The 23202-nt window shown below is 47.5% G+C and overlaps 1 protein-coding gene across 2 annotated transcripts in view; it reads left to right on the top strand.

Moving 5' to 3' along the window:
* Window positions 1-23202, top strand: part of LOC122235934 — a 79691-nt gene that overhangs the window by 13101 nt on the left and 43388 nt on the right. Inside the window, exons 2-3 of one of the 2 annotated variants that reach the window (XR_006214073.1) lie at window positions 1268-1410; window positions 13256-13519. The gene's annotated coding sequence lies outside the window, so the exon portion shown is untranslated. Of the gene's footprint in view, window positions 1-1267; window positions 1411-13255; window positions 13520-23202 lie in introns of those variants that run through there. The other variant, XM_042976533.1, reaches the window with a different exon arrangement.

Raw genomic sequence — 23202 nt, 5'->3', positions numbered from 1 at the left:
AGCGATTTCCTTCACTTCCTAGAGAAAGGCATTCTCTTTCACTCCTTGGTGCTCTGAATAGACTCTGACGTATTTTAACTGGCTAGCCAGACTTCCAGAGGAAATCTGGCTTTAAGCTTCCAGAACTGACCTTCCTTCCTTTTTTCTTTTCTTTTCTTTTCTTTCCACTGTCAGAAGAAGAAAAATCAGGAAGACAAGGGCGAGCAGCGACAAACACTTATATATCCAACAGGACAAAAAGTTCTCCCAGTGGTCAGGGTGGTTATCACTGACCCAGGCTGACTTCCTCCCCTCCCCTCCTTATCCCCTGAAGGCACCTAAGTGCAGTATTGACTGGGAGGCAGTTTTCACAGACTCCCCCAGGTCAGCACTGTCTGATAGCAATGTATTGTAAACCACATATGTGATTTAAAACTTTCTTGCAGCCATGTATTTTTTTAATGTTTATTTATTTATTTTGAGAGAGAGGGGAGTGGGGAAGAAAAGAGAGAGAGAAGACAGAGAGAGCGAGAGAGAGAATCCCAAGCAGGCTCTGAGATGTCAACAGCCCAACGCGGGGCTCAATCTCATGAATCCTGAGATCACAACCTAGCTGAAATCAAGATTTGATTGACTGATTGATTGATTGATGTTTAAATGTTTACCCATTTTTGAGAGAGAGAGAGAGAGAGAGAGAGAGAGAGAGACAGAACACGAGCGGAGGAGGGGCAGACAGAGAGGGAGACAGATCATCTGAAGCCGATTCTGAGCTGTCCGCACAGAGCCTAACATGGGACCCAAACTCACAATCCATGAGATCATGCATGACCTGAGCCAAATTGGTCATATGCTTAACTGACTGAGCCACCCAGGTGCCCCTGAAGATTCTTTTTAGATTCTTTTCTTCTTAAGTGCATTTTGCACTTAAAGCTCAGCAGATTTGTATGGCTTGGTTTTTATGGGGAATAAATGCCGCGTATGATTTTATAAATTTTATAGTTGGAAAGCATACTCATATACCTAAGTTGCTCCAAACATCCTTAAAAGTTTCCTCATAACTGAAAAATCATTCTCCTTTAATATTCACATCCACATTGATAAAACTGGGTCATCTTTTTAAAAGTAACTGCCTCGATTTAAAGCAAAAGGCATGATTTTCAAATCCAGGTCTGCCTAAGGAAATTCATTCATTCCTGTGCTAACTCAGTATTAACCCTGAACTCAAAATGGTATTGACATTGAAAAGCAGCTTTTGGTCAGTATTGAGCTTTTTATCTTTTTCTTATAGTTTCGCAGCCGGTTTACAGAATGCTCTCAATTACAATGAAGATCTTCTGCATATTGACTCATGAAAGAAAACTATAAAGATCATTAATGTTGATTTGATTATGAAGAGCTTCCATTTTAACTGAAGATTTTGCCTCTGTCTTGGTAGGTCACTGATAAGCTTTTCTTTTCTTCTGAGCTCCACATTTAGCTCATTGATATGCAGTATGATATCGGTGTGAAAATCTAAGTCATGATGCCATTTTTAAAATCTCTAATTATCGGGTATTTGGTAAATATCCCTTTATTTTCAAGAATGAAAGTTGGAATTGAGGTTAACAGTACAGTAAATGTTTGCAAAACTTTTTCATCACTCCAGAGTGTTGGCCACGAGCCCATTAGGTTGTCTCTTACTTCTTTCAACACTGCTATTCACTTCTAATGATTGATTGCATTTGCATGTATACACTGACTGATTTTAACAACTGTATCCAGGACAAATTTCATGGAGTCTGCTTTGGAAAACTGGGCATAAATATTTGTAAGATGTATCATACAGTGAAACAAAGAAATAAAGGAACATCAGTTCCTTTTTAAAAATTTCAATAAATCTGTGATTTGCGCTAACATGGCTGGAAAATTGTTTATTGTGTTTGAAACTAACTTTTTAATATCCAGCCAAAATTCTTCTTTGACAGATGTAAAATAAAAAATATCCATGCCATGAGCTTGATATTTTAGGCTATGAATGGACAATATTTCTTTATAAATTAAGAAGCCTTTAGAGACAAAACATACCCTAAGGACTCATTGGGCAGTGTTCTACCTTGTGACTCATTTAAAGCTAAAACAAAACAAAGCAAAACAGAACAAAAACTTGCAATTTTTCAGATTTTGAATCAATTGAACTTTGATATTGTTAAAGGGGTCTTGTCTTTTATAAGCAATTGTTTGGTGGCTTAATTGAAGTTCTTTTTGCGAAATATCTTTTTTTTTAGTATTTTCCTCATGATTTTCTAAAACATTTCTATAGCTGAAATCATAGTTTCTTTTACCATGTCTCCATCTAAAAATGTATGCATATGTATGTATGCATGTGCGAATCAAAGCAATTTTATATCTGGTGAAAGTGACAAGCGCAGATCCTATTTAAAACGTCTTAAAACTTCGTGACAACACGGGTACACCTGGAAGACATTATGCCAAGTGAAATACATCAGTCACAGAAGGCAAATACTGTACGATTCCACTTACATGAGGTATCTAGACTAGTCAAACTTAAGAAAGCAGAAAACTCAAGAAGCGAAAAATAGAATGTTGGTTGCCAGTGGGCGGGGGGAGGAGAAAATGGGGACTGGTTCAATGGATATAAATTTAGTTAGAACAGACGAGTAAGTTCTAGAGGTCCATTGCACAAACTGGTGACTGTAGTTAACAATGAAATATTATGCACTTAAAAAATTGTTAGGAGGGTAGATCTCAGGCGTTTTTAACACACACACACACACACACACAGCAAAGGGACACAGGGAAACTTTTGGAGGTGATATATGTTTATTACATTGATTGTAGTGATAACATCACAGGTGTCTACATATACCCAAATTCATCAAATAAAAAAAAAATTAAAAATTTGAAAGAAAGAAGGAAAGAAAGAAAGAAAGAAAGAAAGAAAGAAAGAAAGGAGATTGTCTACAAAGGGGAAAATCTGTCTTAGATATTTGATCCTGATTTGAAGTAACTAATTTCAACAACCCTTTTTTGTATATTGAGAGGCAATTTAGCAAATTCGCCGTGTATTTGGTGAAAATGTCTCTTACTGTTGCACACTTCATTACCTTTAAAAACATCTTTATACCACAATCAGCTTTCTCATTTGGCATCCCGTCAACAAATCGCAATCACCATTCACTGTGACGTTTACAACGTATCATTTCCATGACAGTACCCGCTTCTGGACCTCTAAGCAATTCGGCGTCAGTGGTATGCCTTCATTTTTAAAAATTTATTTTGAGGGGCGCCTGGGTGGCTCAGTCGGTTAAGCGTCCGACTTCGGCTCAGGTCATGATCTCACGGTCCGTGAGTTCGAGCCCCGCGTCGGGCTCTGGGCTGACGGCTCAGAGCCTGGAGCCTGCTTCCGATTCTGTGTCTCCCTCTCTCTCTGCCCCTCCCCCGTTCATGCTCTGTCTCTCTGTGTCTCAAAAATAAATAAAAACATTTTTAAAAAATTTATTTTGAGAGAGAGAGAGAAAGACAGAGAGAGAGAATGCCCAGGGGAGGGGCAGAGAGAGAGAGAGAGAGAGAGAGGGAAGGAGAAAATCCCAAACAGGCTCCGCGCTGTCAGCATGGGGCCCGACTTGGGGCTCAAACCCGCAAACCTAACCATGCGATCATGACCTGAGCCAAAATCAAGAGTCTGCCGCTTTACCGACTGAGACACCCAGACGCCCCAGCATGCCTTCACTTTGAATTTAAACATCAACTGTGTTACGATTAAAATTTCGATGTAATCACCGACGATGATTTACGGATATCACTGTAACTCGCGCTGTGCACGTAAAATATCCACATGAACACATCATAAGGTCACACTGGTGTATAGAAAAAAAAGAACTCATTTGAATTGAATCAATAGGTGGCCATCAGCTGCGTCAGTGAAACGCTTACAGGTAATACTAGAAACAGGGCACGTGCTCGACATGAACACCCTCAGGTAAGAGGAATGTTTCATGTGTGGTCCTACCAGGGGTCAACTTGTGTGACGAGAAAAATACTTTGCACGACTTCGGTTTTTACATGCAAATTATTACCGTGAAGCAAAATTTAAAAATGCAATGCCGCAGCAGCAGCAGTCACATTTTGAGTGCTCAGTGGACCCCCGTGGCTAGTGGTCACCACCCTGGATGGTGCAGTCTCGGATTATGTACTAACCATCCCTGGTTAGACTCCTAGCTGAATCTAAAACGTCTCTCTCAAGGGGTTTTGATTCCATTCCCTTAAGTGAATATTCAAAACCACACATGCAGAGATATTTGAAAAATATAATTATGCTATAATTCAGGTGGCTCCTCTAAACAAGGATGTAATGAAAGAACAATATAAATAAAGATTTTTAAAAAGTTCAACTTTCAGAAATCTAGCTTTCGCAAGTTCCACATTTTTGTTTATTACATATTGTATTAAATAGGCTATCCCATGTAAACCATTTAACATAATAAAACATAACAAGCAACGCGCCTGTTTGGGTTTTTTTTCCCCTGTGTCATCTCATTGCTGGTTATTTTGAGCCAAAAGAAGTTGGTGCTGTTGTCCTTTTGCTGTTGGGGTGGGTCGGGGGGAGGGCCAAAGGTGACTGATGTTTGGGAGTTGAGGCTGGGCTTGGAAGGTAGCAGACGTCCTCGTCAGCATCCCCCTCCCCATCCCGTGCCCCCATCCCTGATTGGCAGGGAGTGGGGCTTGTTCATCACAGGAGCTCATCATCTCGAGCTGGGGGCTTGCTAGACCCCCTCTTCTCTGACCACAAATACGGGGAAGGCTGGCCACTGAGTGGGGGACCTTACCCAAAGGGGAGCTTAGAGCTCACTTTCATGCACAGCAAGTTCATGCAGCTATTGTTTTGGAAATGAAAAAAAAAAAAAAGAGAGAGAGAAAGAGAGAGATCGATCTTCTTCCCTCTCTACCCTGATCCCTGTGTATCCTGAGCAACCTGCAGAAGGAAGGGAGCTGCTATGGGTTGGCCTTGAACTCCTCGTCCACAACCATAGCTGCTTCTGCCTGGCCAGCTGTGCCCATGAAAGATCTTCATATGTTCCAGATGACTGGAGTTTGAGTGAGGCATTATTTACAGGAAGTACAATTAAGGACTCTTTGGTCTTTAGCATTTGGGGAAGATAGCCCATCCCATCTTAAAACATGGAAGCCTATTGTTCAAATTGGGGATACAGGACTTAGAAACACTGTCAGGATATGTTGTCAGGAACACTTAGCATAAATGAGTAAAAGAGAGTTGTTAAGAGTAAAAGCTAGTATTTATTGAAAGCTCGCCATATCCTAACTATCTCATTAATCCTCAAAGAAACCTTTGTTGGGAATATTTTTACCTGTAATTGTGAGATGATGAACCTGAGGCAATGAGATGATAAATAACTCGTCCGAGAACATACAGCTGGTAGAGGATGAAGCTACGATTCAAACCTAGACAGTCTGAGTTATGCATAGAATGCAAAGAATCTGATATCTTTGCATATATATGTCTCTATAAAAATAAGTATGATAGGGGCACCTGGGTGGCTCAGTTGGTTAAGCATCTGACTTCAGCTCGGGTCATGATCTCTTGATTTGTGGCTTTGAGCCCTACGTTGGGCTCTGTGCTGACAGCTCAGAGCCTGGAGCCTGCTTCAGATTCTGTGTTTCCCTCTCTCTCTGCCCTTCTGCCACTCGTGCTCTGTCTCTTTCTGTCACTCAAAGATTAATAAAAATATTTAAAAAATTAAAAAATAAGTGTGATATATGAGATATGTATCTACATATCATGCCTGTCTATATATCTATGTATAGGTATATGTCTCTATCTATATATTATATATAAATATATAATATGCGTCTATATTAAACATCTCCAGTATTGGAGCACCCTGGTGGCTCAGTCTGTTGAGTGTCCGACTTCGGCGCAGGTTATGATCTCACAGTTTGTGAGTTCGAGCCCTGCGTCAGGCTCTGTGCTGACAGCTCAGAGCCCGGAGCCTGTTTCAGATTCTGTGTCTCCCTCTCTCTGTGACCCTCCCCCGTTCATGCTCTGTCTCTCTCTGTCTCAAAAATAAATAAATGTTAAAAAAAATTAAAAAAAAAAAGATAAGGTAACTAACAGAAAGTACAGTCGAAGGATGCAAGGAGAGTAAACAATTAGACACTTAAAGGGAACGGATTGGCACATATGGGCAATGAGCTGGCTATCAGCTTTCTGACAGTGAGAACAAAAGCCAAACACATTAGATTTCATAGTTTTCATTTTCCGACCATAAGAAGAATGAAATTCAGCTGCAGACAACTCGAGAAGGAATTAATGTATGAACCTTTAAATAAAGGGAGATAGGCAGCACTGTGGAAAATACCTAACTCTGGTTTTTTTTTAAGTTTATTTATTTTGAGAGAGAGAGTGTAGTGGAGGGACAGAAAGTGAGAGAGAGAGAGAGAGAGAGACAGAGACAGAGAGAGAATCCCAAGCAGGCTCTGTGCTGTCAGGGAGAAGCCTGATGTGGTGCTTGAACTCATGAACTGTGAGATCATGACTTGAGCCGCGATCGAGTGGGACACTTAACTGACTGAGCCTCCCAGGTTTTTATGCAACACAGGAGAGTCAGATAGTTGATTGTCATCTTGAGAGCCGCTACCCTTACATACTAACCTCCTACTTGTTAAAGCATCTCCACAGGCTGAAAAAATGTGATCCTGTATTTCCTTCAAGACCTAAGAAGATCACATGTGTAGAACCTGGGGAATCTCTGATGCGTGGTTTATATGCTTTGACCCTCTCCAATCCCAGATGCCTAAGCAATCGTTGGGCACATGCTAAACACCTATAAATAACGACCCAAACCTCTAAACGATATAGATTTTTCTGGACTGAATGAGAGCTATCCAATTTTGATACAAGATGGGAAAGCAAGAAACATGTCCTTCTATGTTGTAATATTAAGATCTGGACTTGGCAATCCTTTTCAGGGAGGCTACCCACTGCAGAGTTGCAGGAACAACATGGGATGGGGCAGGGGAACAGCTTGGAATAATGCTTGAATGATGTGCTGGGCACCGTTCTAAATAGCTCGATGAAGGAGATACCATTATCATCTACAATCTTCCAAAAGGAAGTTGAAAGCCCAGGGAGATCAAAGGTCACATATAAGCATCCCTGAGTGAGGAGACCCTGTTCTCGACAGAGGGCGACAGTGATAGGACAGACTTAGGAATTCTAGTCCGTACTGCTTGGGAGAACAAGACTTTCATCGGACAACCTGCTATAGGCGGTGACCACCTGTCTATACCTTCTCAAAGCGAACTCCTCTATTATTCTGTACTTTTTGCTGAGGAAGGCGTCTATTAGGCGCCACAAATAAGTAATAGTGTGGAAAAGCAACTTAAATAGCAGAATGATTCCATTTAACCAGTGGGAGAAGATTGTATAAAATTGTTCTTTTTAAAATTTTGACAAATGCTTACTTATTTCTGTGATTTAATTATGCTGTAATTTATATTAATTAATGTTCCTTCTGGCAATAGCTAAAGTACAAATTCAATGGTTGCTTCAGACCTTTCCTAGGCAAAGACAATAAAACAATGCTGCTGGTTCAAAGGAGAAAGGCTAGCCTTCCTGTTTCCTAAGGCAGAGGGACATGCCCCTAATTTTCCTAGTATTATGAAGATTAAAAAAAAAGGAGCAGTTCTAGGTCATTGCCCCATTTGGTGCCATTTAAAATTGGTGCTGTTTCTGCCTTGAGAGTCTAACTAGTCTCACAGCGCTGTTTTCCCAAAGGTGCTGGAGAATGAGACACTAGCCTGAAGTCTGTGTCCCGTATTAAATGACGTTGAGTGGCCCGGGTGTCCTTGATGATTTCCCAAAGTGGAGGAAAACACTCTCTAACAGAGCTTTGTTCTTACACAAAGCACTTTTTAAGAGCGATCGTAGGAATGGGAAAGTGGGTGTAGATAGGAGGTCAAATGAGTGCCTGAGGGACTGTGGAGATCTGAGGGGCTATGGGAGAGTCAAAGATGAAAGGATTTTTAAGTTTGGTTAGCTCAGGTGATGGGGCCACCACCGGTACAAGTAGGAAAGTTAAGAACCAGGTAGGTTTGGATGGTGGAGGGACTGAAACCACAGGTAGGAATCTATTTGCACATAGACAGTAGGGGCTAGTAAGTTTCTAAAAAACGAACAGTTGCCCACCTCCCTTGTTTAGGATCTGTGCTGTCACTTACTATTTTCCGTTAATATTGACATAACGTCAAGGGTCCATAACGGTCTGATAAAGGTCTGAAAGAGGCCAAAGGCTTATAGAAGTTGATATCGCCGTCTCTCAACCCGACGCAATTTATAGAACCAATGCCAGGCCATTCTTCCCTCCGTTCAAATTTATTCATCCATTCAACCAGCATGTGTTTCTATGATCCAGGCACTGCAGGGACTATGCTAGGTGCTATGGATAAAAAGGTTGATAGCATAGGGAGCTTAATAAGAGACGATAAGAAAACAGGCAATAACATCAGAGTGAGTGTGCAATGGTAGGGGTAGTGGGAAGAGCTCATAGGAGAAGCATCTAACTCAGCCCTGGTGAGCCAGAGAAGCCTGCCTGGAAGAGGTGATGTCCACGTGTTAACCGAAATGATGGGGAGCAGAGAGCTGGGGCAAGTGGCAAGGTAAGAGCTTTCCAGGCAGGGCAGTAAGCAGGTCTACCTGGTTAGAGCAGAAAGGGGTATTCAGGAGCTGGGACTGAATTCAAGAGCCTGAGATGCTCTCTACTGAAAGATTAGAATGATCTCTCTGCCTACAGTAGGAAGGATGGAGTGGGCTTGGGTAGTGCTTCAAGGAGTACTTTTTTGCCTTCTGATCAGCTGGGGACAAGAGCCAAGAGTTCCCACCTCAGGGAGGAGCATCTTGGGAAATCAGAATCGGAACTTTGGCCCCAGCACTGTTAGACTCCCACTCTGATGCTCTCACCTTCCGCTACCACGTAGCGGCCCTTGTCAAGGAATCGTAAGAACCTATATCTCAGAAGCACTTTCTTCATCCCAGCCCCGTTGTAAGCATCTCACAGTTTCCTCCAAACAAGCCTACGGGGTAGGGATTATTTTTATCTCCATTTTACATAGAAGGAAGCTGAAGCTCAAACAATTTGAGCGGCTTGCCCCAGATGGCACAGGTAGTAAGTAACAGAGGGAGGGTTCGAACCCAGGCGAACTGTCTCGAGAGCCCACACTTGTGACTGTAGGGAATAGGAAAAGGCAGGTGGCATTCATCGTTCTAACTGGGATGTTGGCGTATCACAGGAGAAGAGTCTGAAAGATAGAACCACGCTTTTTTGTGGGAAAATTATATATAATTTATTATATATAAAAAATGCCATTTTAGGGGCGCCTGGGTGGCGCAGTCGGTTAAGCGTCCGACTTCAGCCAGGTCACGATCTCGCGGTCCGTGAGTTCGAGCCCCGCGTCAGGCTCTGGGCTGATGGCTCAGAGCCTGGAGCCTGCTTCCGATTCTGTGTCTCCCTCTCTCTCTGCCCCTCCCCCGTTCATGCTCTGTCTCTCTCTGTCCCAAAAATAAATAAAAACGTTGAAAAAAAAATTAAAAAAAAAAAAAAGAAAAAGAAAAAAATGCCATTTTAACCGTTTCTAAGTATACGATTCAGTAGCATCGTTCTTGTTCATACTGGTGTGCAACCAGCACCACAATCCGTTTCCAAAAACATTTCCATCATTCCAAATAGAAACTCAGTACCCATTAAGTAATAATTCACCTTTGTTTCTTCCCCCAGCCCACGGTAATCTCTACTTTCTGTTTCTATGAAATTTCCTATGTGTTTCTATGTATTTCATATAAATGGAATCGTACAATATTTGTTCTTTTGCCTTTGGCTTATTTCATCTACCATAAAGTCTTCAAGGTTCATCCATGTTGTAACAGGTAACAAAACTTCATTACTCTTTATGGCTGAATAATATTCCATTATATTATGTACCACATTTTGTTTATCCCTTATCTGTTGATGGACACTGGGTTGTTTCCACCTTTTGGCTACTGTAAGAAAATGTTCTAATGAAAAATGCTCTAAGTCACCGTTTAAATCCCCACTTTGGATTATTTTGAGTAAACACCTGGGACTGGAATTGCTCGATTGTAGGCTGAGTCTATGTTGAGTTTGGTGAGGAACCTCCAAACTATTTTCCACGGCGACTGCACCATTTTATATTCCCATCAAAATGTACAAGGGTAGAACTGTAAGACTTTAAAAGTGGAAAGGATCCTCAGTCTATTTAATGAGCTCCTTTACAGCTGGAGGGGTATTACTGATTTAAAAATTAGCCACCATTTTTGATCGTTGACCATATGTCAGCCGTTTATGTGTAACATTCCACTTAGTCCTCTCCAAACCCCTATTATCTCAATTTTACAGACAGAGAAACTGATGCTCAGAGAGGCTGATTTAAATGCTCAGTATCTCCCAAAGGATAAATGTGGAGCTAAGCTTTGAACTCAAGCCCGTTTCTAGTCTCAAGTACACTTAAGATCCTAAACACGGGGCTCCTCTGTGGCATGGGGTTACTTCCCGGAATTGGTTCTCAGTTTTGTCCATTCTCTAGGATGACTGCAACATGTTGTGTGCTAGCGAAAGCTTTTAATTCTGCCTGTAAATTTATTTACAGATTTACCTGGCGTGCGTACCTATGTGTGTGCTTTCGTATTACCTGGGTTCATGTTTTTCAAATGCAGCTTCATTGTCAATCAACAATGGAACAGGCAGGAAACAAAACACTTTGTTGGTATTGTTGACTAAATATAGCACTGGTGCTGGTTCTTCCTCTTCTGAACCTTCTCCAAAGTATTCCTCTGTGTAGCTATTGTAGTCTGATTTATAATAAACATTCTGCTAATTTGGATGCTGTTAGTAGTGGGAGAACTCATCAGCTTTTTACATCTGTCTTTTTGTCCTTCATGGGCGTGCTTATCACCCATCGCTTGTCTGATTTTCTTTGTTATAGATTGAATTTCCATATGCTGCCACGCCGTGCCTGTAGCCTTTCTTCCCAACCATCTCTTTACCGTGCAAGACGTTTCACACCCTATTGTGAAGCACAGGCGTGTTATCTTTAACCAACGATAACATTTCCCCCAAGAAATGTCCTTCTGCTTCTCCTCTGCTTTATAGGTGTTTGATTTCATTCATTTGTTCTGTTTAATGTCCTCATTACGTAACGTATTACAGGGCGGCTTCCTTTTTCTCTTTTGCTCTCTAAACAACTTGGTCGGCCGTTCTGGGAATCATATTACTTTTTTTTTCATCTAGGATTTTAAACTCTGTTATTAGTGATACCGAGAATTAGTCTAGCATGCTTCCGAGTCTGTTCTTTTCTTACTTGAAGAATGAAAGCACAGCCAAGAGGAAAAATAGTCCTTGCAAATGGTCCTCCATACTTTCTTCAAGGGGCTCTTCTCATTAATGTTCTCCTATTAGGTGTCTAGAAATTCTAGCTGGGATTTTCACTGTCGCTGGCTCGCCCGGCTGCCCCAGTCATCCTGCTGGTTGCTTTGGCTTTACAGAAGCAGTTGCTTACATTTGTATAAAGCCTTATACTTCATAAACCACATTGGAATACACCGTGTGAGTTGAGTCTGACTTAAATGCAGTAAGTAAGCTTTATAAACCCTGTTTGTGATGAGAAACTGAGACACAAGGAGGCTAAAAAAATTTTCCGAGGCCACACAAACTAAGTGGCAGAAACAGTATGGACTTTACACTTTTTGCATATTTTTCTTATATTTTATTAGCACTTATGTATATTTAAATTCTTATTGGTTCCTAGTAATCAGATAGTGAATTTAAAAAAAAAAAAGTCTGAAGAAGATAGTGGTAAACAACAGGTGGAAAGAACCAGAGTCGAAACGAGGCAAAGATGGACACATTTCTAAGTCTTCAAGTTTGAGCTACGTGTTCTTCATTGACCTGTATTTGTGTCCAACGGTTGCACACAAAATCGTTACAAACTGAACAGCTGAAAACAACACCCACTTATTATCTCTGGATCTGGGTCTGGATCTGACCGGGTCCCCCACTCAGAGTATCCCAAGGCTAAGGTGAAGGTGTTGACCAGCCTGGGCCCTCATCTGGGGGCCCTGGGAAGGAATCCATTTCCACACTCATTCTTGCTGTTGGAGAATTCAGCTCCTTGTGGGTGTAGGACTGAGATCCCTCTCTTGTTTCTGGGAGTCAGCAAAGCTACTTTTCTTAGAAGCCACCAAATTTCTTGACAAGTGGCCCCTTCCCTCTTCAAGCCATCAGTAGTGACTTGAGTCCTTCTGCTTGAGATCCCTGACTTCCCCTTCTGCGACCAGCTAGAGGAAATTCTCTGCTTCCAAGGGGCTCTTAGGATGAGGTCCTACCCACCTGGATGACTCTTCCTATTTTAAGGCCGACTGGGCATTTTAATGTAACCTACGGATGGGAGTCAGACCCAGGCTCTTCACGGTTCTGAGGATTTTGCAGGATGTGCAGGGGTGGGGTGGGGGCGGGGTGGAGTGAAACACCTTAGACTCTTGTCTTCTGGAAAAAATTGGCCCTGTTCCTCCCCACCATCTTAAATAACACCAGTGTCTGGTACTCCTATCGTGTGGCCTTCAGGGATCCCTAAAATCTCTCCAACACTCACTGCTGATTTCCTCTTCGAGTGTGGCCTCAGGCAGCCATTCCAGACTTCTGAGTGCTCTCAGACGTCTAGTTGACCTTTCTCGATGCTAGGCCTGAGAATTCCTAAACATCTCTATCACTCCCCTGAAGATCCTTTGGCTCCCAAATCCCGAAAAATCCCATTCTTATTCCTGACCCATCTCCTAATGCCCTGAGTGGTTTGCCCTGGCATCATTCACTGACTGGTAACCGTGGCTTCTGATTCTTTCCTCGGAGGCCTAGCTGGTGTCAGGCCCGGGTTCTGTCTCACTTCCCATGTAGCGTAAAATGATGAATGACACCTGGGCTCAGCTCTGGAAGCTACTTTGGCTTCCTCTCCATTTCCTGGTCGGATGACCATGAGCGAAGCTGTCTTCTTCCCAAGATCCCACGATCCACTTGGCACTTTCCAGCCACGGCTCGTTTCTGACATCGCAGGACTCAGTCAATACCACGCTCTAGAGATTCAGACTATGGTTCTCTCAAAGTCATCCGATAGCCCTCCTGCCCCCGGGAGGGGGTCTTTCGGAATTGCAGCTTTAACATATTATGACGTTAGGTGTTCAACATCTTCCCAGGTGCCTCACTGCGTAGAAGGAATACGGCAAGCCTGCGAGGGAAGGAGTATTAGGCGCATTTTACCAACGAAGACATTGAAGCTCAGAAAGTTCAAACAACTCGCCTGAGGATAGAGAACTAACAAGTGACAGAAACACTCAGTTTGCGCCTCTTCCGTTCCTGTGATTGCTTGCTCTCAAGGAAAGAATAACACACGTCCGATCAGGATGCCACAAACACAGCGGAAGCGAGGTCGTGCTCTCACACTTGGGCTCCTTGTTGCCGGTATCCCCTATGCTTTTTTAAAGCGTGGCTTTAGGAAACGTTCTGCTGCGGTCGTTTGCTGTCCCTTCTACTCTCAGTTCCGTCAGTGCGGCGGCTGCGGGCACATCCCAGCGCAAGGCGGCACCGCGAAGGCTTTCCTGATGCGGCACACAACAAAGCAACCCTGCAGACAGTTGCCATAAAGTGCCATATGGAAAAATCATGTGTGGTGTGCGCGTTCGGGGCAGGCAGCAAGGGCGCCTCCTTCCTGCGGGGACCCACCCGGGGTGGGGATAGTCTCTGAGCAGTTCGACTGTGCGTCTGGAGGCAGATCGAGGCACCCAGGCACACGTTTTGGCCAGACCCCCCCGGACTGTCGGGTGTATGACAGATCAACAGCGGAGGGGGGTTGTGGTTGGAGTGGATTCCTTTGCTCTGACCCTGGTTGGCTCAGCGCTGCCATTTCATTGTTCCCCGAGAAGGCTGTGGTGGCAAGTCAGTCTCAGTACCTGCCAAGGGCCTTGTTTACTTGTCAGGGAGGCTTCCCAGCCCACGGCCTCTGCCTCGGGCTGAGTGGGGCTGGCCACGTTCCGTATCCACCCTCCTTACCAGGAGCAGGACCCTGATTCAACGACAGCCAATGCACAGACTGACCAGCGACCCAGGAGGAGGCCCCACATGAGAAGTCCTTCCCCATCAGAAGCTGTGCTGCTCAACGAGGCGAGTCCGCTTCTCATTGTTGAAAATCTGACCTGGAAACCGGCAGAAAGTGGAAACAACAGACACAAAAAGGGACCGACAGCGTGAGCAACAGAGCCGGAAACTCTTGTGACAGACAGATGCGGGACACCAGCCGATCTAAGGCCTAGCGTTGTCAGAGCCTCTGAACGTCCTCCTGATAACCCCTCTGATGCCGCATGGGACTTGCATTTCTGCTTGTGTATCGCAGGGAGATTCTGGTCTCACTCGTTGTACTAGGAAGGTTTGGGCTGCAAAAGAAAACCGCACTTGAAGCCGTCTAGATAAGAAAGATAATCCATCTCATTTAACAGGAAAATCCCAAAACGCGCCCCTCCCCCACCTCTCCAAATCCATGAACCTGGTGGCTGAACAACATCCTGAAGATACCAAGTGTTTCCTAACTCTCTTCTCTGCCACCCTCAATATGCTGCCTGCACCTCTAGTCCAATGTGTCACTGTCTTTTCAGAAAGACTGTAGTGATTCCGGGCAGTGGCACCTAGAGATAAAAAAGGAAATGCATGTTTCTTGTGACCCTGTCAGACAGGGAGGAAAATTTTCCAACCGCTCCCCAGCAAGCTTCCCTGCTCCGTCACTGGTTGGAATCATACCTGGTACCCGTCCCTACATTAAGCACTGGGGCCAGCTGGGAGGAGTGCAGCCTGCCCCCCCCCCTCCCTCCCTTCCCGGAAACACAGCCTGGCTCTACCCTTCAACTGAGTCAGGGTCAGCTTCCTGTCAGCCAGGGAGAACGAAACAACGGTGTCCATTTCACGTGTTTCCTCGTACCTAGCAATGCTGTTCCACTGCGTGACATGACCTGGTTGCACCTGTTTCTTCCAACTCAAAGAATCAGTGAACATCCAGATCATCCTTAGCAAGTTGAGGGACTGGTCCACAGCAGGAACACTCGGTGTGTGAGTCGAGTGGGTGTGTGAACGCAGTATTGTGTGGCGCCCTGAAAGACCCCATTTCTTTCCCATCTCTTATGTGGCCCCAAAGGTTTACCCACATATGCACGCGTGCGCACACACAAACACACACACACACACACACACACACACACACACACACACAGAGTTAACAGAGAATCTGAGGAATGGACCCATCACACTGCTGCCGATCGCCGGACCAGTTCATTTCTTGCCTTCTCGGACCTCCTCAGCAGTGCGGCAGTCAGGCTCTTGGATTCGGAGTCTGCTTCTGCAGAGGTTTTTCTAGAACAGTGGTTCCCAGAACTTCAGCATGTATCACAGAATCCACTGGATGGTTCCTTAAAACAAAATTGCTGGGCTCCGCCTCCAGAGTGTCGGATTCAGGAGGTCTGGGGTGGAGCAGAGGTTGCGAATGGACTTCTTACAAGTTCCTGGGTGGCGCTCCGGCTGCCAGTCTGAGGACTAGACTTTGAGAACTACTTGCCCAGGGCAAGGAGTGCTGATCCTCCTTGCAGCTGGAAGGAAAGCATCAAGAAGGCCACTCACAGAATGTGTCCTGCTGTAAGGAGAACCTTCTTCGTCATCACTTGCTATCACCACCTCTCCAGGCAGCAGAAGACTAGAAGGCCTAATTCTCAGAGAAATAGAGGCCACCGTCTTCAAGAATGTTGCAGGGGGTGGAAATGTGGCTTCCCGCTGAGGGAAGGAGAAAGAGACAGAGGGAGAGAGAGAGGGAGAAGGGGGTCAGCCTTTGGTTGACAGAGCTCGGCTGGGCAAATGGGCACAGAAACTCAGGTCTTTCTCACTCCTATGACTTCTCACCTGTAAAATGAATAGGTACCAGCTCTGTCTGCGTCACAGGGTTGCTGTAAGGATAACGAGGAAAGATGGGTTGAAAGCGCCCAGGTAAAATACAAACCTGTTTATGTTTACAGTCTTGTTAATGACAGTAAGGGGATAACAGGGCTGTGTGAGGCCCCTTTGTGGCTCACGACAGGTGAGTTTCAGGGGCTCAGCACAGCTGAGTTTCAGGGTTCCCCGTTCTTGTCATCTTCCCAAAGCAGGTGCTCACTTTCAGGAAGTTCTGCGCGCAAGCCATCTCAGCGCTGGGCCCCAGGGCTGTCCCGCCTGGGAACATGCGCGGGGCGGGTGGACTGCTTTCGTGGGGAGTGGGACCGCATTTCCTGTCCTCCCACGATCTGCTCAGGGATCCCCGGCACGCGCCAGAACAGGGAGACCCGAGGGGCCGAGTAGGGTTGGAATCGCCTGCTGCCCGCCCTCGGGGCCGACGCGGCGGTGGCAGGGCCCGGGACGGGAGCGCTCCCGCAGCGGAGCGTGCTGCGCGGGCTCGGGGCAGAGGCGCCGAGGGAGGCCGCCCGCCCCTTGCGCGCGTCCCCGCCGAGCCCGGGGGCTGCGCCCGCCGGCCAAACATTATTCAGCACCCCGCGTCAGCCTTGGCTCCTGGCGCTGGCGCGAGCCGGCCGGCTTTTGGCTTCCTTGGCCCCGTCTGAACCCTGCAGGCGGCGGGCCAGGCCCCTCTCCCGTCGCCTCCCGGCCGCCCCGGGCCGACTTCGCGAGGCCTCCCCCGGCCGCCCCGGGTTCCTCCCGCCCGGCCTTCGCGCGAACCCGACACGCTTGCAGAGGGAGAGCTTTGCGGACGGGTTTGCAGATGTGCGTGCGCCCTGGCTCCGTGCGCTCCCGGTTACTCCCCGCTGCCCCAGGCTGCCCCGGCTCGAAGCGCTCGCACCCGGGAGCGGAGGCGCGCGGGGAGCTTCGCCAGCCAGGCTGTGCCTGGCGCCGCTCCGGGGTCCGCCCTGACCGCGGGCTCAGTGCCCCTGTGCTCCGGGGCGGCGGTCGGGACAGCGGCCGGAGGGAGGAGACGCACGCGGCCGCCCTGACGTCTCCCCGCGCAGAGGTTTCGGGTCGCGGCGCCGCCCTTCGGGGATCCAGCCGGGAGGGTTGCCAGTTGTGTGCAGCTGTGCGGCGCTCAGCTTCCAGCGGGTTCTGGGTGGGGGCCGCGCGCAGAAGCAGCCCCTGCTGCTCTCTCTGTGTGAGCCGAGCTGGGAAGATTTGTCTTGGGGCGGGGGGCAGGGTGGTTGTCCCACGCCGGGCCACAGATGGTTGTGGGAAGTGGAGGGCCTTTGGATGAGAAACTGAAGACTTGGGTTGAAGATGGGGTCTTGATTCCGTTTATCAGCTGCCCAACTTTGAGAAATCCACTTCCCCTCTCGGTTTGTTTGGCTGTAAATAATAGAGCTGTCATTTGAGTGCTTCCTATTTTCCATGTATTATTTTTATCCTCCCAGCGATTTGCAGGATAGGTGTTACCCACATTCTGCAGAGGAAGTGCGATCCAGGCAAAGTGACTTGCAAGCTTCAGGGCAAGCTTAGACCCCTGATATATGGGGACCTATGGCCCGAAACCGTCTCTAACCAGAGACACCGCTGTCTCTGGGAGGATGTGGATGGCATGCAAAGAATTATGGGTACCGCTCTCTTCTGACGCTCCCTTCCGCCAGGCCCTGAAACCCGGACCAGAAGCATGCCTATCCCTCCTGCCTGCCTTCACAGTAGAGCCTCTGTAGGACAGTTGGGGATGAGGAGGGGGCTCAGACTGGGGACCCCTGACAGTCAGCCTGGCCTACCTGCCCTCCCCCGCCCCAAACCAGGGGTTGACCTCTTTTCTTCCTATCCAATTACTCCACATCCTTGAGAAGAACAGTGAAAAAGGTTTCACCGTGGTGCAGTTCCCCGCCGTCCCCCACCCGCAAGCTGGGCAAAAGCATTTTTCTTCCAGGTTCAGAGGTTAGAAGCCCAAGGAGTTGCACACAGTAACTCTGGGTGGCCCTGAGCTCACAGTCTCAGGACCCCTCCAGGCCCACAGCACCTCCACATTCTCACCCCTGGCCTAGAGTTCACCTTGCAGAGAAAATGGGTGGGCTACCGGGGACAGAAGGGCCTGGATGTTGGAGAACTTGCGTGAGACAGTGAAATATATTGGTAACACTACTCGTGGTCTTGCCCGACCCCACGAGAGTTGTGGTAGGGCTCAAAATGGGGAATGGCTGCAGAAAAGCTTGGGGAAGTGGGAGATGCTCATAAATGCAAGGCGGGGTTATTCATACAAGGCAGAGGAAAGGACCAGGACCTAATGAGGAATGCCATCACGGAAAAGCGCAGGCTGGCAGGGGAAATAAAAAGGGCTACACAAATAGTTAAAATAGAAGATGCAGCCACAGGCAAGTACTGCGCCGTATATCTCCGTGGCGCCAGCTCATACCCATGTTGGAATAAGAAAGAACCTACGTATACATCACACACGTGGGTAGCCTCTGACATTCTTACCCGCGTTGCAGGAGCCCCTTGTCTTCTTAACAGCTCTTGCCCAGTTGTCTCCTCTCCCCAGTTCATCCCCTTCTATGAATGTGGGTCTACAGCAGGATTTTCTTTTTTCCCGGGAGGGGTCGTGCATTAATTTCCTATTGTTGCTGTTAACACATTACCGCAACTGTGGCAGCTTGAAATAACACAAATTTACTATCTTACGCTTCTGGAGGTCAGAATTCCAAATGTGACTCCCTGGCCTAGAATCAAGGAATCGGCAGGATTGTGTTCCTTCTGGAAGCTCCAGGGGAGAATCTGTTTCCTTGCCTTTTTCTACCTCTTGGAGGACACCTGCAGTCCTCGGTTTCCGGACCCTTCCTCCAGCCTCAAAGCCATCAGTATTCAGCTAAGTCTTTCTCGCACTGTGTCACTCCAACCTCTGTTTCCACTGACACAGCTCTGACTCTGACTCTCTTACCTCCTGCTTATAAAACCTTCTTTTGATTACAATAGGCCCATGTGGATAATCCAGGATAATCTCCTGAAGATCTTTAACATAATCACATCTGTAAAATTTCTCTTGCCGTGTAAGGTAACATTCACAGGTTCCAGGGACTAGGACCTGGACATCTTTGGGGGTGGAAGGGGCACTTAAGAAAAAAAAAATTTAGAGCTTTAATCAAAAAAGGTTTTTTTAAAAGAGAAATATGAAATACCCAACTGTCCCTTTTTCTTCAAGTAAGTAATAGAGCAGAGCACTTGGGTGACTCGGTTGAGCATCTGACTTTTTTTTTTTCTTTAGAGAGAAAGAGAGAGAAAGAGAGAGAGAGAATCCCAAGCAAGATCCACACTCAGCACAGAGCCCAACTCAGGGCTCGATCTCAGGACCCTGGGATCATGACCTGAATCAAAATCAAGAGTTGGAGATTGCCTAAGATTCTCTTTGTCTCCTTCTCCCCCTCTCTAAAATAATTAAATCAAAGTAAATAAAATAAGGCGAAAAAGAAAATTATCCAGTGAGCAACTTTCATGTATGGATAGCAAAATCTTTGGAAGCTGAATTTCACTAATTCTTACTTCTCTTGGCCATCAAAGAAAAGTATATATATAAGAACAAAAAATAAATGCCCCAGTAATATAAATAAATAAATAAATAAATAAATAAATAATAAGAGGGGTGCCTGGGTGACTCAGCCGGTTAAGCATCTGGCTCTTTTTTTTTTTTTTTTTTATAATGTTTATTTATTTTTGAGAGAGAGAGGGAGAGAGAGAGAGCAAGTGGGGGAGAGGCAGAGAGGGAGGGAGACACAAATCTGAAGTAGGCTCCACGCTTCTGAGCTGTCAGCACAGAGTCTGACATAGGGCTCAAACCCACGAACCGTGATATCATGACCTGAGTGGAAGTCAGATGCCACCGACTGAGCCATCCAGGTGCCCGTGATGCTTGATTTTGGCTCAGGTCATGATCTCACAGTTTGTGAGTTTGAGCCCCAAGTTGGGCTCTGTGCTCACAGCACCGAGCCTACTTGGGGTTCTCTCTCTCCCTGCCCCTCTCCCACTCCCTCTCTCTCAAAATAAACAGATAAGCTTAAAAAATAAAAATAAAGGACACAAAAGAAGTAACATAGCAACTCCTTGTGTAAATCCAACAAAATCTGAAAAAATACCTCCCAGTTCCTTGCTATATCCATTAAACATCAGACTCCCCATTGGGTAGCAGGGAACAGACTCCATATAAAAGGAAAGGAATGGGGCTCGGTGGGTCAATAGGTTGGCAGGTTGGCACGTTGGCTAGTTGTGATACGTACTTTACTGAGAACATAGGCTATAGCCCTTTGAAATGATTAGCTGTTAATGATTGTTCACAGCTTTTGAGCTCCTCTACATCACAATCCTTTGGTGCTGTGGACTCAAAACTTTCATGAAGCATTAAGAGGAATCTTGGCTCTTCCCCCCCCCCCCCCAAGAAAGACCTAAATAAAAATGGTGCTGCTCGGATTGAAGTGGACACATTGGGCCCCCGGAACACTTCTGCCAAACTGTAGGAACGTGGTTTGAAATCTCTGTTTGGCGACGTCATTTCTCTAAGTAGAATAACCAGAATAGTAAGCTAGAACTGACCATTTGGAATACGGAGATTGGGAGAACATCACGTTCCAACACGCCGTTGGAAGTTTTTCTCCTCGCCGCCAAAGCAAAGAACGTGATAATTCTGCCAGGAAGTGACTTTCATTTGGACACTTGGTTTCCCCTCCTGTGACCTATATCATAGGCCCTTCTATACCATAAATCTGGTTATTTTAGTTACAAGAGTGAAAGGGCCAAAGGGCAATGTAGTGAAAAGTACACAGGTCCAGAGGCTGGGGCCTTAGATAAGCTAGCTCTGGCCCATTCATTCATCACATATTTATGGAGTGCCGATCTTGGGCCCAAGACTGGCCTAGATGCCGGGGACATAATATGAACGTGGACTTACTGTAGGCCTTTCACAATCTGGGCCGAGAAGAGGACTACAGGAGTGAACAAACAGGGTGGTGCGTGGGGTCTACCCCCAGCATGTGCTGTGTAGGGTTCCATGTGAGGAGCACAGGGAAAGCACGGGAAGTTTTCCAGGGGAAATGGCGTGTAAGCCAAAGTCTAAACGTTGAGCAGGAGTCAGCCAGCAGAGGCTGGGGCCGCGGAGAGGCTGGGGTCGTGAAGCCGCATGTGCAAAGTCTAAGATGGGGTAGAACCAAGTAGAAAGAGGGGGGGTAGGGTGTATTGGAGAATAAGCAGGGGTAGATGGAGCTGGAGGGCCTGGAGACCATCTTCAGGAGCTCCCACTTTCTCCCAAGAGGTAGGGAAACTATTACTGGGTCCTGCGTAGGGAACAGACAAGGTCTGATTTATTCCTCCCTGGCAAATTTCGTGACCTGGACTCATGTACTTCCCTCTTCACTGCTGCCTGGCCGATCCTTTAAGTCGTTTCCAGCTCTGACCGTGCAGGTCTTTATGCGCAGTGAGGGCCCACAGCCCACAGCCCCTTTACTGGGCTCCCTTAACTGGACGTTCCCTGTGGCCCGTGCCCGCTCCCGGGGACCCCTGGCCGGTGCGACCTCCGGAAATGAGAGAACAAGGCGACTTTGCTCAAAAAAACAGAGCCAGACTGGCAGAGGGTGGGCCGCGGGAGGGGCCCTAGGGCTGGTGGGAGAGCGAGAGGCCGGCGGGGGAGGCCTGCGAGCCCCGAGGTCAGCCGGCGCGGAAGTTCTAACCCCTGGGCCACGACCGAAGCTCACTCCTCTTATCGCGTCTCGGGGGCCTCGGAGGAAGGCTGGTCGCCCCCGACGGATGAAATCCGCCTATTGTTCCCTCCCGGGACCCAGAACCGCTGCTCCGGCTGGAGGCCCTTCGGCAGCCCGCTCCGCCCCGGCGGCCGGAAGCGCGGGCCGGGCACTGGGCCACAGCGACCGCCGGTCTGCGCAGGCGCAGGCGAGTCGGCCCAGGAAGACGGGCGCGGTCGGGGGTTCTGCGGCCCGCGGCTGCCCTCTCGTGGAAGTTGGGCGCCATGGCGTGGCCGGCGCTGGCCGGCCGCGGACCCGCGAACCCAGCTCTGGGAACTGCGCCAGGCGCTGTGTTTTTCCAGGTCCGCGCAAGGGCCAGGGGAACCCTGCGTGTTTGTTTGGTGAGAATGGCTTACTGGAAAACTAGACGGAAGGTACCCTGCAAATCGGCATGCACTGTATTGTTTGGGAGTCAACAGCCTGTAAAGTAAATGTCAGGTGATAGCAGTGCTGGGAACCACCGCCCGCTCCCTGACCTTGAGCAAGGCGCTGCTGGCAAAACAACTCTGCTGCGCAGGGTAGAGGGAGGGGATGGCAGGGGAGTGGAGACTTAGAAGAAAGAGCCAGCTGGGCCCAGCCCACAAATTCCACTCCTGGACCTTTAAAGGGTGGGGGTGGATACCACTCCCCACCCCCCCTCCCCCCCACCCCTTACCCCCCCACCCCCCACCCCCCCTCCCCCCCTACCCCCCCACCCCCGCTCTGCCCACCCACAAAGACATAGTATGTATGGAGTAGTCACACTTCCAGGGAGGCAAGCTTTCCGCAAGGTGGGGGTGAGGGCAGAGGGGTCGCTAGAGGCACAACGATGTCTCAAGGGCAACCCCAACAAGGGAGGGTTTAGCTGAGAAGGGTGAAGCCCCAGAGTGGAACGATAATTACGTGCCCGGGTCTGCTCAGGGAGCCACACTGCCTACAGTTCCCTTGAAATTCACCCTCACTAGCCGCGTGTGCTGAGTCCTCCCCTAATTCCTGATTCTGAGTTGTCCTTCGTCAGCTTGCGTCCCACCCTGTTCTTGTCTCCGGCAGTTACTTTGGAATGCGTTTTCCCTCATCAGAGACAGAAAGATTTGTCCTGAAAATCGTCACTCGCCTCTGCCTCTGTTCACTTCCACCTGCGTTTCTCGGGCCGTCTGCCAGGGAAGAGCTTCGTTAGGGCTTTTCCTCTTTATGGGCTCTTCCAGCTCTCGACTCCGTCCCCACTGATGGACGTGATCCACTGCGGGGAGTTTTGGTGGGAGGAGAGCAACTCGGGGACTGGAGATAGGAACCCTCAAAGGCTGGGCCACTGTTGCAGAAGTCAGGCATTCCATTAGAGGGTGTTTCCTTTCCCCCCCCCGCCCTGGCTGCACATACCCGCATTTACTGTGGTTAGCGGGGCACTC

This window comes from Panthera tigris, chromosome F3 (genome assembly GCF_018350195.1).
Source record: "Panthera tigris isolate Pti1 chromosome F3, P.tigris_Pti1_mat1.1, whole genome shotgun sequence".
In the NCBI taxonomy this organism is placed as follows: domain Eukaryota; kingdom Metazoa; phylum Chordata; class Mammalia; order Carnivora; family Felidae; genus Panthera; species Panthera tigris.
This window is presented reverse-complemented; position numbering and strand designations above follow the sequence as displayed.